Source organism: Oryctolagus cuniculus, chromosome 7 (assembly GCF_051225735.1).
Source record: "Oryctolagus cuniculus isolate XC-2025 breed Fujian yellow rabbit chromosome 7, ASM5122573v1, whole genome shotgun sequence".
Lineage (NCBI taxonomy): Eukaryota > Metazoa > Chordata > Mammalia > Lagomorpha > Leporidae > Oryctolagus > Oryctolagus cuniculus.
In genome coordinates, this window is record NC_142873.1 from 77,184,653 (window position 1) to 77,200,022 (window position 15,370).

Below are 15,370 nucleotides of genomic sequence, written 5' to 3' on the forward strand. Positions count from 1 at the left end.
TAAATCATGCATCTTAGTTAAATATCATTATTTGGATTTTAAAATGTGTTGATAGTTTGTCTTTCAGGACTCAAGCTTTGACATACGCAAGTTATACATTTTCAATCGAATTCATGCTGACAACATGAATATTTTATGTTTGGATGAAATAAATATGGACCTGAATTGCAGATCTAAAGCATTCAAGTTTACATCCGACAAAGCTAAAATATTGAGAGAGAGATAACTACTGTTTTAAAACTAGCAAACCATATTCCAAATAATACGACTTCTCAAATCTTTCATTTCAAAGCCCAGCTTAACTGCATTTCTTTCACTTTGAAAAGGGCACCACCTCAAACTGCTGACAATTGAAAACATGAATGTTGGGGCCAGCGCAGTGGCGCAGCGGGTTAAAGCCCTGGCCTGAAGCACCAGCATCCCGTATGGGTGCCGGTTCTAGTCCTGGCTGTTCCTCTTCTGATCCAGCTCTCTGCTATGGCCTGGGAAAGCAATAGAGGATGGTCCAAGTCCTTGGGCCCCTGTACCCACATGGGAGTCATGGAGAAAGCTCCTGGCTCCTGGCTTCAGATTGGCACATCTCTGGCCATTGCAGCCATCTGGGGAGTGAACCAGCAGATGGAAGGCCTCTCTTTGTCTCTACCTCTCTCTGTAACTCTGTCTTTCGAATAAATAAAATAAATCTTTTTAAAAAAGAAAATATGAGCATAAAAATAAATAAAAGTTAAGCTTTTAAAGTATATAAAACACTAATTTAATCAGATATTTATAATGTATTTTCATATTTAATACCCATACGTATGTGTGTGTCTGTAATTAGATGTCTTCTTTTGTGGGCAGTTCCCAAACTGTTAAATAGCTCAGCAATCCAACTTATTTCTGAATAGTTCAGTAAGCCACGTTACTTACAGTTTAGAACAGGGATTGACAAGCTAATGGCCTGTGAGCCGAATGTAGCCCACCACCTGCTTTTGTAAATGAAAGTTTATTGGAATAGAATTATTCCCATTCATTTTGATATTGTCTATGATTGCTTTCACTGCAATATCAGAGTTGAGTAGCTGGGAGAGAGATCATATGGCCTACAAGCCTAAAATACTTACTAACTGTCCTTTAACAAAGTTTACTGCTCCCTGGGTTTGATAAATGAATCATGCCATGAATTCAATAATTCACTTGCTAATTCCGTAAATGTCCATTTTATGCACAGGGAATTCCCTCTTCTGGAATTTAACTAAGGTGCCTAAAATAGAATATAATGTGGGCCAAAGTGGCTTCTATGTCCACACTAGTGTACACATATAACTGACATGTACAAAATGTGGCTTTGTCTGACCATGTTCTAGCTATTTTAGATACATATCAAATACATATTTGATATAGTTAAGTTAAATAATATATAAAATAACATAGCCTTAAGTCCTGGAAGGAAAACTAGCAACATATTTTAAAATCTAAATGATGAGATTTTACTAAACCACATGATTCACAAAGAGTGCATCTTCTTTGTGCAATCCAGATGATGGTCACTGGTGAATAGATAATGTATGTAATTAATTTAATTAATATAATTAATATAATAGATATAATTATTGCAACCTATTTCAAGGACTCATGGCTCCTCTTCTCTGAAATCATGGCCTCTTGGATTTTATTTGGGACTGTGAGCCACACACTTGGTTTCAACACTGTGAATCATATTTCCCTTGGCTGCAAGATGAAATCCATTTTATGGGAAGCCGTGTTATAGTTCTAAATGGCTTTAAGAACTAGAAGGATATGAATGGCTTCCTCTTTGCCCTGAGGCCCTGTTTTTAGTTCTTGCTGCGTGAAACATGAAGGAACAAAAGGTATGACTCGTAGAAATCTGGAGAGACAATCGTGTAGCTAACATTCATTGAGTTCCCATAGTGCTATGGACTTCATATATGCTTTCAATTCATGCACACAACAAGCTTAAGACAGAGGTCGCTGCAATGCCCCTGCTCTACAGAGGAGGAAACTCAGACTTCGTTCAAACACTTGCCCGAGATCACACAGCCCGTAACTGACGGAGCCAAGACTGACGCAACAAGTCACGGCTAGTAATCGCCACCTTCCTATTAAATAATAGGAGGTGTTGGCATTTATGGACTGTAAAACATCTCCATATGAGGTGATGGATATATTAATTAGCTTGATTTAATTATTTCACATTGTGTCCATAAATTATAATATCACTCTCTGTACCCCATAAATCCATACAATTAAAATTTTTACATAGTCAATTTACAGTAACACTTTTAAATAGTCAGTTGACAATTTGAAGCTTTTCCGTATGTCTTTAACTTGTCAAGAGAAACAAGCTAGCGCAGATTATGGGACTACCTTTTAGACTGCCACCCTCTCCCCTCGCGGGCACACTCGAGGGCGTGTCATGCCTCCCTGTCACTCCCTCCCTCTAGCCTGGTCTGCGTCAGCCCTGCCTGCGTCCTCTCAGGGGAGTCGGGAAATCTCGCTATCAGTGTCCCCGGCGTTCCATCGCATTTGTAGTCCTGAGCCTGTGGCCTCTCCCCAGTCTCTGAGCCACGGCTAACAAGGAAAGCGGCCGCTGTGTCCACGGTGGAAAGGCCTCTTCCAGGGCGACTTACTACACGTGGCCAGGGAGTCCCGACTGGTGGAAAGAGGCAGCAGCGTGGAACTTTTAGGGGCCCGCTGTCTCCCAGAAGTCCCCCGTGGCTAAAACTCTGCGGAGGGAGAGAGGCAGGCCTGAGGCTGGAGGTGTGCTCTGCCTCCTGTGGCTTCGTGGTTGGGAGACTCAATTATAAAGCTGCAAGGGCATCTAGAAATGTCTCTTACAGTTCACCTTTGACCTATGAACCATGGATACCGCGAAGGATAAGATATGTTTTCTGTGATAGCTGTTCAGCCCAGAGACCTCCAAAGCTTTCCCTGGTTTATTTACTTAAGGAAGGGAACTACAACCCCTATACATCCAGCCCGGCTCCATGAGTCATTAGTAAAGTCCAGAGTTTATTCCAGGAATGCATGGAAGCTGCCGTAACGGAACACTTGTTGGTGTCGTGGCATCTGGGCCTGGAGTGGGATGGCGTTCTTGTAGAGAGAAACGTGACCAGAAAGGCGCCCACTGCTGCTCTTGGCCACCGAGCAGAGTGCTGGAAACATCGGCTGGCACAGCTGGACAAGAATGTAGAGGCGAAAGGCGTGGAAAGGAGGAGATGACAGGATCTCTATTTTCAGATGAAATATAATTGCAAACCTAAAAGCTTGAAGAGAATCAGGACAAACTAGAAACAACTAGAAAATTCTGTCAGATGCCAGAGCATATAGAAATTACTCCAAGTTAATGAGGAGTCCCTAACAGCTGCACTGCAATATTGTCACCATTTACCTATTCATCTTGTCTTTGGTGAAGGGTAGGCAACCACAAAATTAACTGTTTCGTTTGGATTTTCTGATTTTAAAGCATATTTACCCCAACTCTGAAAATTCTCTTTAAGACCAGGTCCTCAAACTACCCAACAAAATCTTTCTAAATGGGTATCAAGAATTTAATAAGCTAATTAAGCACTTTTTCCTAAGTAGCCTATTACCAAAAAAAAAAAAAAAAAAAAAAACTGGATGGAATTTTTGGCATGTCTAGCATCTGCCGGCCACCAGCGGTACTTCTCCCCCTCCCCCAAGATGCAGGTGGCCCTGCGCGTGGTTTCTCCACTTATGTGAACTGGGTCTTCTGAAAATATCAGAGGAAAAGCCACTTTTCAGGGAAAGGTTGTCGCGGCTCTTTCAATAATCGTCTGTGCATATGTCTGCTACTTAAAATTTTAATACTTAAAATCAGATGGCTGACCCAGTTAGAGGCAAGGATTAAAGAAATCTGCTTAGAATTGAATTGAGCGCCCTGGAGCAACTGCGGAGAGAAACGCATTCCACAGAGAACCTCCCGGGAGCCAGGCTGCAAACCTTTGATCTCTCTTCACAGGAGACAGCACTGCCTGGAGGTCACGGAGACATGGCTGTGACATGTGTTCATACATGTTCGCAGAGCTTTCATTCTTCCTGGGCAACACAGGCTGTCTCGTGCAGGGCGTAGCTGTTTGTAGCTCGACCCTAGGAAAATTAGAACTTGTAAAGCTTAAAAACAATCTACATTCTAGACGATTCCTATGTATACTTTTTATATGGCTTCAAACACTTACATCAGAATTATGAAGAAGGTAAAGCGGCACCTTTTAAACTAGAACCAGCTTGTCTGGGTGGAAACAGTTAACGTGAAATTCCAGAGAAGGAACAGCGGTGTCTGTAGCTTTTCCCGCTAACCAGATGCCATCGAATTTGTCCAGAACATCTTTGTGCTTGCCCTGAACGCTGCCAATTTTGCATTATGCTTCTGTCTTTCCATTTGTCTCTATGTCATATTTGATGCTGTTCGTCGCTGTGATATTTTGTCTAAGGTGTGTTATTACTACACGTCCTACGACAGGTGTGTTTACAACAGTAGTACCTAATGTAGACTAAAAGAATTCTCAGAAAGGGAAGACCATTTATATGATGTTTTCTTTTTTCAAAAAAATTATATTTATTTATTTAACTAATTTTCATATTTTTGCCATATTCACTCCATATGTAGATATTATATACATACACATACACACCACTTTTCTTGAAAGCAGGGATATTAGTGTTTCATAATGTGTGATTTAACTCAGAGGGTTTCAACTTTGGGTCTGTGTTAAGGTCACCTGGAAGGGCCAGCCCTGTGGCGTAGCAGGTAAAGTCGCTGCTTGCACCTGTAGTACCGGCATCCCGTATGGGCACTGATTCATGTCCCAGCTGCTCCACTTACAATCCAGCTCTCAGCTACGGCCTGGGAAAGCAGTGGAGGATGGTCCAAGTCCTTGGGCCCCTGCACCCATGTGAGAGACCCAAAAGAGGCCCCTGGCTCCTGGCTTTGGATCAGCACAGCTCTGGCCATTGCAGCCTGTTGGGGAGTGGGCCAGTGGATGGAAGACCTCTCTCTCTGCCTCTCCTCTCTCTGTGTAACTCTGACTTTCAAATAAATAAGTAAATCTTTTCTAAAAAAAACAGTTTACCTGGACAGGTTTACGAACTCATTTGCTTGCATGCTGCTCCCCAGAGCTCTGATTCAGTGGGTCTGGGGTTGAGGCCCACGCCGCACTACGTTGAAAAAGCTCTGCTAATAATTCTGACACAGCTGAGAGTGGAGAGACACAAATTCCACCCGCGGAATCCAGCGTTAATAGCCTGGCACATAGACATCCCTCAAAAACTGTTTACATAATTGGTGACCTGGCCCGAGACCAAGCTTATGAGACGTATGCCTTCACTGGAGAGGCCTCTGGCAGTCACCTCATCAGGTCGGCCCCACGGCTCTGAGCAAATAAAACGCTGCCAAAGCCACACCGCACTTGCTTGAGCTGCGTCACTGGGGCCCATCATTGGTTCAACCCGGACAGGCCCAGCCTCTTCTGTAATTACATTTTTTTTCTTTTGGTTTCTAAGACTGCAGAAAGAAGACATCTTTGTTGTCACAAAACATTCTTTAAATCAGGGAATCTTTTTCCTTGAATTCAAAAGGAACGAATAACTGTGCAGTCAGATAACGCTGCACAGGAAGTGTCCCAGAGCTGAGCTGTGTGATTTAGCAGGTGAAAAGGCCCTAAGAGTTGTAGGTTTGGTTTTGGTGTGCTACGTTTGGTGATGTAATAGAATCAATGTCAGATTTTCTTGTTATAGACCAACTCCACTTTCGTTTGTAGCAAACCTAAAAATAATTACCTGGACTTGAACAAGACAGCCTGAAAGCAGTCCCTGCCACTCCGGGGGAGACCGGCCTGTCTTCCTGGTCACCTCTGGGATGCAGCTCAACGTTGGGCAAGCTAGTCACCTGCAAACCTTGTTAAACACACAGATTCCTGGGCCCCACCTGCAGGAGGTCTCACTGAGTAGCCAGGCCAAGAAGCCTGGGACCCGGTACGTGTAACAAGCATTCCAGGGTGCTTCCGTTTTTGTTTTCGTTTTAAGACACTGCTCTCTATATTTTTTAAATTATTGATTTATTCATTTATCTGTTTATTTGAGAGACAGAGAGAGGAGAACCTCATCCTTTCGTTTTCTCCACAAATGCCACTACAGCAGCCAGGGCTGGATTGGGGCAAAGCCAAGAGCCAAGAACTCCATGTAGGTCTCCCCCAGGGGTGGCAGGGGCCCAGCACTTGGGTTCTCTTCTGCTGTTTTCCCAGGGGCATTAGCAGAGAGCTGGATTAGAAGTGGGGCAGCCGGGATTTGCCCTGGCGCTCACACGGGATACCAGAGTCACAAGCAGCAGCTTTAACCTGCAGCGACACAGCGCCCGCCCTTGGTGTTAAAAAGCCAGAGACTTATATGCCCCTTGCAACATTCATTGCCGGCTCAGTCCAGGAGCGAATGCCCTCAAACCCAGCGGATGGAACTCTCTTACTAAAAGTGTGCAGAATATTTTCACGAACTCTACCCTTTGATCTGTAGGAAACAGATGCACTACAACAATGTACTTCCAATGCAATTCATAATGGAATCAGGAGAGATAACTACGAAACGATCTGGCACCCTAACAGCTCTCCGAGGCGGTTGGTCAACACCTGCGGTCGCAGGACAGTCTGTTAGTTAGGCCAGTGCTCCGGGACGCAAACAGCCAAGCTTTGCTAGGGCGCCAGTGCCGCAGGCACTTCGCCGCCTGAGAAGAGGCACTGCTGGGGGAAGGCCCTGTGGCCGGCGCCTCCCGCCTCTGCCTGCCTCCGGCTCTCCTGCCTCTTGCCCTTCCTCTCAGTTTTGTCTTTGCCTGACCTGAGCAGTGGGAGGGAAATCTGGGCAGCGCTCTCAGAAGGGAGTCATGGACCATTTGCAAATAGGGCTGGGAGACACATTGACCTGCAGGGCCCCAGGGAGAAGCCCCCTCTTCAGAATGGAAAAAGGCATGGAAGGTGGTACAATGAATGCCATGTTTTTCGCCCTTTGGGTGCTCACCATGGTAGCGAAGGTCTACTGTGACGGCTTCTGAAGCCGGGAGGAATAGGAAATCAGTGCTGCTGGCACCCGCATTGGAACCGCAGACAAGCTGCCCATATCTGCATGAGTCATCCAAAGGTCTGGGAGCTTTTTGCCATCCATCAGCACCGAGGGAGGTTAGAATAGAAATCAGTGACAAACAAATGACTCAGCTTTCCTTTGTAGAAAATGCTCCACTCCAGCTGCCCCGTTTCCCCGTTTGAATAAAAGGGACCAAGCCATGACCAACCAATGGTGGTTTGGGGTGGCGGGTGGAGAACCGGGTGCTGCTCCCCTGCCCGATGCACCGGGAACTTTCACAGCAGCTCCTGACATTATGTACAGGAAGGGGAGAGAGAAATCAGGAGGATTCAACCATGTACTTGTTTCCGGCTTTGTCCGAGACGTATGCGGCGGGAAGGAACGGGAAGGCCGGGCTTCCGCCCCGCTTTCTATTTGCACGCTCTGTGGCCTTGGCAGCTCACCAGCCTTCGGTGAGGGCGCTTCCTCCCCTGTGACAGGAGCACCAGGCCTGCACCGCAGGGTGTGGGGAAGCACAGGGGAGTCTGTGTCCCAGAGGTGATGCATATTTGCCCCCTATGGAACTGTCCAGAATCTTTGCTGCTGTGAAGGTTTGAAGAGGGGCAAAGTGTCAGAAATGAGGCAAGAGAGAGGAGAAACAGCAGGTGTGTGACTGGACACACCCGTTCTCCCAGGCGTGTTTTCACGGGTGTGAGGATGGATCTCTGATTTAAGAGGCTGATTGTGTCGCTGATTTCAAGACGTTACGTGGCAAGTGCATCAACAGCAGTTTTGTTTGTTTGCTTTGTTTTGTTTTGACTAATTTCTGAGGAGAGAGAGAGAGAGAGAATCTCCCATCTGCTGATTCACTCCTCAAATCACCACTGTGGTTAAGACTGGACCAGGCCAAAGCGGAAGCCCGGAATTTCGTCCACGTCTCTCCTGTGGGTGGCAGGATCCCAACTACTTGAGCCACCACCTGCAGCCCACCAGGGTGCTCGTTAGCAGGAAGCCGAGCTGGGACGTGGACCCAGGCACTCTGATATGGCATGTGGCAGCCAAAGCAGGGTCTTCGTTGCTGCGCTGCATGCCTGTCCACACAACAGACATTTCCTACCAAGTGAGCGCGGGGCTGAGCTCTTTTCCCCCAGCTCTTCTTTCCACTCACTCTCATTTCATCACAGCCCTGTGATGTAGCCACTGTCAGCCAGAACTCTGATAGCAGATATATGATGCCCCGCTTCACAGATGACAAGTCTGATCCAAAAGGACATTTTGATCACTCACTTTGTGTGCAGTGGAATACAGTTTCAAACCCAGGTGTGTCTGATGGTACAGCTTAGGTGCATAACCACCAAACCCTTCAAGAGAATGGAGCCATACTCCTCTAACTGGAAAAGAAATCCGTCTTCTTCTGACCATTGGCCTTGACTTAAGATCCTGTCTTTGAAACTGGCACAGCAACACAGACACACAGACACACACACACACACACACACACCCCTCCCACCTGGCCCCATCAACACTGAGCACCCTAAGAAGTGTGATGTTAAGTGACTGACTCGGAGTCAGAGAGCTTAAATCCTGATTCCTGGCCCGTTGCTGGACAGTGTGTGTCTTTGGGTCAGGAATTTAAAATTCGCAGTAATTTCCTGTGGAATCATGTAGGGATCATCATGTCTGCTCAGCCCAGCTTACGGTGAGCGGTGAGGTTCAAGTGAGATGGTGCCCAGGGGTGTATTTTTAGATATGAAAGCAAAGAAGGACTTCATTAAGAGTTTCTTCAACCAGACAGGGGCTGGGAGAAAGTTTGATAGGTGACCTAAGAAAAGAAAAGTCACTGTTAGCCCCCTGCTAGTAACAGCCACTCCTTTCATGATATGTTTGATTACCCAGAGTGGGTTGTGCCTGCTGGGGCACAAGGTGGTTGTAAGCGGTACAGGAACATGTATTTTAGTAGTTCTGTGCTCTGAAGTATTCTAGAAAAAATAGAAGAAACCTGCACTATCCCAGATTATTGCCTAGGATTCAGCTAAGCACAGAAACACTAAAATCAATCCAATAAGCGAAGTGTACATGTTCCATGAATACGGTCAACACAGTAGAAGTAGCAGGCAAACAATCTTAGGAGATACTGACAAAAGTTTGGTGTGCTTGACAACAAAGACTTATCTCAGAGGAGTTTGCCAGACTCTCTTAATAATCTCTTTTGATCTCCTCGCGTCTTCAACAACAGTAATATTGGTCAAGGGGTCTGTTGACATTGTCCCCTGTGATCACCCCGTACCCCTCCCCACTGGTTCAATGCACCAGCCCCACAGGAATGGCCATTTGAGCCAAAGGGTTGTTTTAGCCCTTCCCTAAGACACACGCTTTTCCATCCTGTATTTTGTAGAAGATCCAAATGGGCTGCACCTTCTACACAGGGCATGAGTCCCTAGAGTCCTCCCTCGGTGTCCACGGGAAACTGGTTCTGGGACCACGACCCAGTACCAGGATCTGTGTGACTGCTTGATTATCTTATATAAAATGGTACAGTATGTAGGGGCCAGCATTGTGCTACAGTGGGTTCAGCACCCACCTGTGATGCTGGCATCTCTTATGTTTGTTGGTTCTACTCCCAGCTGCCCCACTTCTGATCCAGTTCCCTGCTAATGTGCCTGGGAAGGCAGCAGAAGATGGTCCAAGTGCTTGGGCCCCTACACTCACATGGGAGACCTGGACGGAGTTCCAGGCTACCGGCTTCAGCCTGGCCCAGCCTCTGCCATTGAAGCCATTTAGGGAATGAACTACAAGATAGAAGACCTCTCTCTCTCTCTCTCTCTCTCTTTCTTTGTGAGTGTGTGTGTGTGTGTGTCCTTCTCTCTCTGTCATTTTGCCTTTCAAATACATTAATTAAAATGATACAAAAAATAAAATGGTGTGGTATTTGCATATAACCTACACATCCTCCTGTATACTTCAAAACTTCTCTAGAGTACCTGTCATACCTAATATAATATAAATAGTTGTTACAAACTCCAAAGAGCTCATGGAAAACATGAACTATGAAAAAAACTATGCATGGATTTCAGCGTTTTTATAACCAAAATAAGCTTATCCTTGAACTCCATTTTTCTGCAAACTTGAAAATGCACATTGTGTGCACACGTTCAGTGCAGATGTGAACCCAGGGATACGGAGGGCCCGCTGTACTTTGAAAAGTGAGAATTTACTGTTGGTGTCTTAAACGCCTGGATCCGACATCTTTCAGAGGGAAAGCCGGGCGCTGTGGGGAGAGTTTGGAACAGCCCCGGCGGGATGGATTCCTCAGCTCAGCCCTGCGTGTTTGTCATTCTCCAGCGGCAAGTTGGCTGCTCAAGGCTCAAAGCCAGTGATAACCACTTCCCTGCGAGGTTTGTTTTGTCTTTGATGACAGAGCTTTCACTTAACACGGCATCTCGAGGCCTTCTTGAGAAATCGATGTTGACTTGATCAGGCCTCCGAAAACAGCAGTGTTGCCCTCTACGTTAAGGAACTGCCACAACTCACGTCCAATCTTCGTCCAAATGTAATCCAACAACTTAAACAGCGGTGGAGAGAAAATAAGGACACATCACTTCCTGTATTTTCTTGAAGAGCTCCTCCAGAAATGCCCATTTAATGCAGACATTTTCCCTCATCATTTTGATAGCAACAAGCTGATGTTTTTTAAGATTTTATTTATTTATTTGAGAGGTAGAGTTACAGATAGTGAGAGGGAGAGACAGAGACAGAGAGGTCTTCCATCCGCTGGTTCAATCCCCAGATGGCCGCCACGGCCGGAGCTGCTCCGATCCAAAGCCAAGAGCCAGGTGCTTCCTCCCGGTCTCCCATGCGGGTGCAGGGCCCCAAGGACTTGGGCCATCTTCTACTGCTTCCCCAGCCTATAGCAGAGAGCCGGATTGGAAGAGGGGTAGCCGGGACTAGAACCAGCGTCCATATGGGATGCCAGCGACGCAGGTAGAGGATTAACCTACTGCGCCATGGTGCTGGCCCCAGCAACAAGCTGATTTTTAAAACTTGGAGAGGTTTAAAGGGTCACCAGCAATCACTTAGAAAAATGAGAAACTTCAGCTCTGAACCCAGTCTTATCTGGTTCCAAGGACCGTGACATTCCACAGAACACTATAGTTCACGCATCCAGATCCTCATTGACTGAGCTCAAGGACTAGCACTTCTAAACTAATTTAGCCCCATAAAGAAGTAAAGGAAGCTCAGAATTTGATAAACGCAGGTGTTGGGTATGGTGGTTAAGCCAACACATGGGACGTCCGCATCCCCTATCCAGGTGCCTGGGTTCAAGTCCCAGCTCTGCTCGCTGTTCCAGCTTCCTGCTAATGCACAGCATGGGAAGTGCTTGGGCCCCTGCCACTCACATGGGAGACTCGGATCGAGTTCTGGGCTCCTGGCTTCAGCTTGAGTCAGCCCTGGTTGTCACAGGGGCAGATGGGGGATGAACTAGTGGATGGAAGATCATCCTCTGTCTCTCTGTCTCTGTCTCTCTCTCTCTCTCTCCCTCTCTCTCCTAACCTATGTTCCTAAACCTATGGGGACAGAAACTACTTGCAAGCCATTCATGAGTGCTGCTGGGCTGGTTGCTGTGGTGTCTGCTTGGACTTCACTGCTACCGTGGTGATTTTGAGTGTGTTTGTTAGCAAAAATGCTCATGCAATGCTCACACAATTTGTAGCTCAGCTTATGGGCCTTTTCTCTGTCCCACTTCCCAGCTCCCAATCCTATGAGGAGAGGAGGAAACCCAGGACTGGCAATGGTCTGAGTCATTGCTATGGAGCTGTTAGGAGAGCGAGCCTCCTCTCACTCAAGAGAGGTATTTCTCCCTTTGACACATCCAGCTGAAGGAATCTGACAACAAACCACAAGCTCTCTTAGTCAGGCTGAGTAGGCAAGAACCATGTGAAATAGTTTCCCACGCCACTTCCAGCTCCCCACAAACTGCTGCCTAAGTAGTTTCCATTCTCCTTGTTTTTTGCATGCTCAAGGTCAAACAGTAGCTGAAAAACTGGCACCACTTTTGGCCATTGTTTGGTTTTACCATTTAGTGGGTACATTGGAGGAGAGCTCCTGATCCTGTACGTGGATTTGCTGTGAGGTTGCCCCAGAAGGCAAACTTTGCACCTGCTGTTGAAAGTTTTGCAAGTCCTGGGTCTGTGATGAGTTCACTTCCAATCTCCTGATCACAGATTTCCCAGGGCAGAGGCTCCCTTGCAGGTCAGCACGCAGCTTCCACACAAAAACCCTAATCACTATTATTTATCTCATTCACACAAAATCAGTCACTGCAGAGAGCTTGTTCTCAGCTAGACCGGGTCCCCGATTCTCAACAATTATTTTGCACATCAGACTATCCTTTCTATCTGCTAAAATTTGTGACTTGGCTGTGTGACTTGCTTCTAGCCAGCGCCTCTTGGAATGCCTGGCTCCTGATACACAAGCACAGCCGAGCCCGGGATGCCCTGAGAGTCAGGAATGGAGGGCCTGGCCTGGGTTGAGGTTCCCCAGGTTTTGTCAGTCTCTGCTTACCCTCACCGAGGCTCCCGTGATAAGCCTGCTATGAAACATTCCCTGGCATCTCCTAAAACCCTTATCTGGCAAGTACCGCTTTTTGTGCCTAATGCCCAGGATATGTAAAATCCCTGGACTCCAGGGGTTTTCTGAACATCAAGTCAGCACAACTAGACAGCTTTGGAAGTGAGTGTATCCAGTGCACCTGGAAGAGGGACCTGCCTCCTCCTTTTTGTTAGCAGCGTGATTGAGCCTTATTCTGCAGGCAGAGTCGTGTGGCCTCCACCACCTCCTGACATCCAGCATTTCTAGGTCTCTAATTTCCATATCTATCATATCCCCAAACTGATCTGCCTTTGACAGGGGGTTGGGTGGAGTACGCAGATGAGGGAAAAAGTCAGAGCAACACCAGCGAGAGAGAGAGGAGCACAAGAAACCCACAGGATCTGGTGGAGGACGCGACCCCAAGCCCCCCCTCACCTGCCCAGCAACCAATGGGCCTCTGAGCAGGTCCGGCTCTCCTGGACCAGAAGCAAGTGTATCTGGGGAAAGAATCTCTAACACACATTTTGTTGGCTGGCCCTGGTGATTGGGTTCAGTGGGGAAGCTGAACTGAACAACTCCTCACCTGTAATTTTTCAACAAATTAGATGAATGTAACAGTGAATGTGTGTGTGTCCGGGGAGGGGGGAGAGGGTGGGTGGTCGATGAATAATTTGCCCCCTAAGATCTCTACACACTGTGCACCCATTATTCTCCATTATAAATGACTGAATAAGCATGAGCATTGCTTGAAGAAAAAGACCAAAGGCAGGCAAAGGGACGATGAGACAGTAAATCTCCACATTGTTGCTGATTCATAATTCATGACATATTTTCATGTCATCTCACTCAGTGCCCTCATTGACTTCCCAGACCACGGCTGAGACCCGAGCCACTGCTGGCCACCGCTCCCTGCGTCAGTGTGCACCTGCGCCTTCCTGGCCTCTCCATCCCCTCCCCCCCACCAAGTGTGTGGAATGCAAGGTGCCCCTTCCCCTGCCTGAGGCTAATTCCCCCCACCCCGGAGGGGGGGGACTCATCAATCATCTCCCAGGAACCTTGCTGCTCTCCTTCAAGGGTTTCTTTCCCACACACTGGCCTGGCCAAGTCTTTTCTGTCTTAAAGGAAATGAAGACCTCCATGACCCCTTGTTCCCTGGAGCTCTGTCTCCCTTGCTCCCTTTCGAGCTACTTGAAAGAGCAGCCATGCTCTCTGTGTCTCACTCTTGCCCTCCGCTCTCTGATTGCTGCCTTCCATTAAAGCTCCGAGGGCAACTTTCAGTCTTCACCCTCCTTGAGCTTTCCAGAGTCTCTCGGTACTACGGAATAACTCCCCCTTCTCGAAACATCTCTATGCAGCTCCCAGAGTACCCCTCTCCCACACGCTTCCTGTCACCTCTCTGCATCCTGCACCCGGCTCTTTGCCTTCCTTCCCTCTCTCCCTTCCTTTGGCAGGTAGAGTTATAGACAGAGAGAGAGAAAGAGACAGAGAGAAAGGTCTTCCTTCCGTTGGTTCACCCCCCAAGTGGCCGCTATGGCTGGCACTGCGCTGATCCAAAGCCAAGAGCCAGGTGCCTCCTCCTGGTCTCCCATGCGGGTGCAGGGGCCCAAGCACTTGGGCCATCCTCCACTGCCTTCCCCGGGCCATAGCAGAGAGCTGGCCTGGAAGAGGAGCAACCAGGACTAGAACCCAGTGCCCATATGGGATGCCGGCGCCACAGGCGGAGGATTAACCAAGTCATCCACAGCACTGTCCCTCTGCCTTCACTGACTTTCAAAAACACCATGAAGTACAGCATGCATACATCCAGAGACACGCACAGATTGTAAGCATGCAGGTTGCAATCCTCACAAATGGAATACACCCAAGTAACTAGCGCACCGATCAAAAAGACACCTCCAGAAACATCTCTGGAGCCCCCTTTCTAAACACCGCATTCCACCCAGTAACCACCAGCGTGACCCCCGACAGCACAGGGGAGTTCTGCCTGTATTTGTACTTCATGTGGATGTCAGCTACAAATGCTTGGTGTCAGGCTTCTTTCCTTCAGCAATGTGTAAGGGACAATTATCCACATTTTTACAGATGTAATTTGTGCACGCTTATTGCTATAAGAGACTTCACTAAGATGTGCCACCATTCAATTATCCATTGTTCTGCCTTCGTATTTGATAAATTTCCAATTTTTCTCTTAAAAGAGGTGAGTGATGAACATTCATGGATCTGCTTTTAAAACTATGAGTTCCCCATTTTCCATCCTATCTCTGTCCCCCAGTGCTGCTCTGCCGTGTTTGGAGGGGTGTTTCGGCAGAGATTGCTTAGACGTAAAAGCTGTAAGTGTTTCTTATCACTAAGCAAGACAGAAGCTTGTAGAAATGTTCAGGTGAATATTTATCAAACAGCATTCTTTTCACATACTAAAATGCAATGTCCACAGGTAACCCAACCATAACAACAACCTGGAGTCCAGAATTCTCGCAGGCAAGATTAACTGGCTCCAAGCGATGTGAGAATTCTTCTAGGAGAGGTTCACTTGGTAAAATACAATTTATTTCTCAGCTGGGGCCAGTGATTTTGCAATACCACTGATTTCTTCAGTTCTATGAGTTTGGTCATTAATTTCTGTTCCACAACAATTAGTAAAGGAGCCTGGATCTCTTTCATGGCATTGTGTAAATGTTTCCGCAAGGCAAAGTGAAAAACGGCCATGCCATTT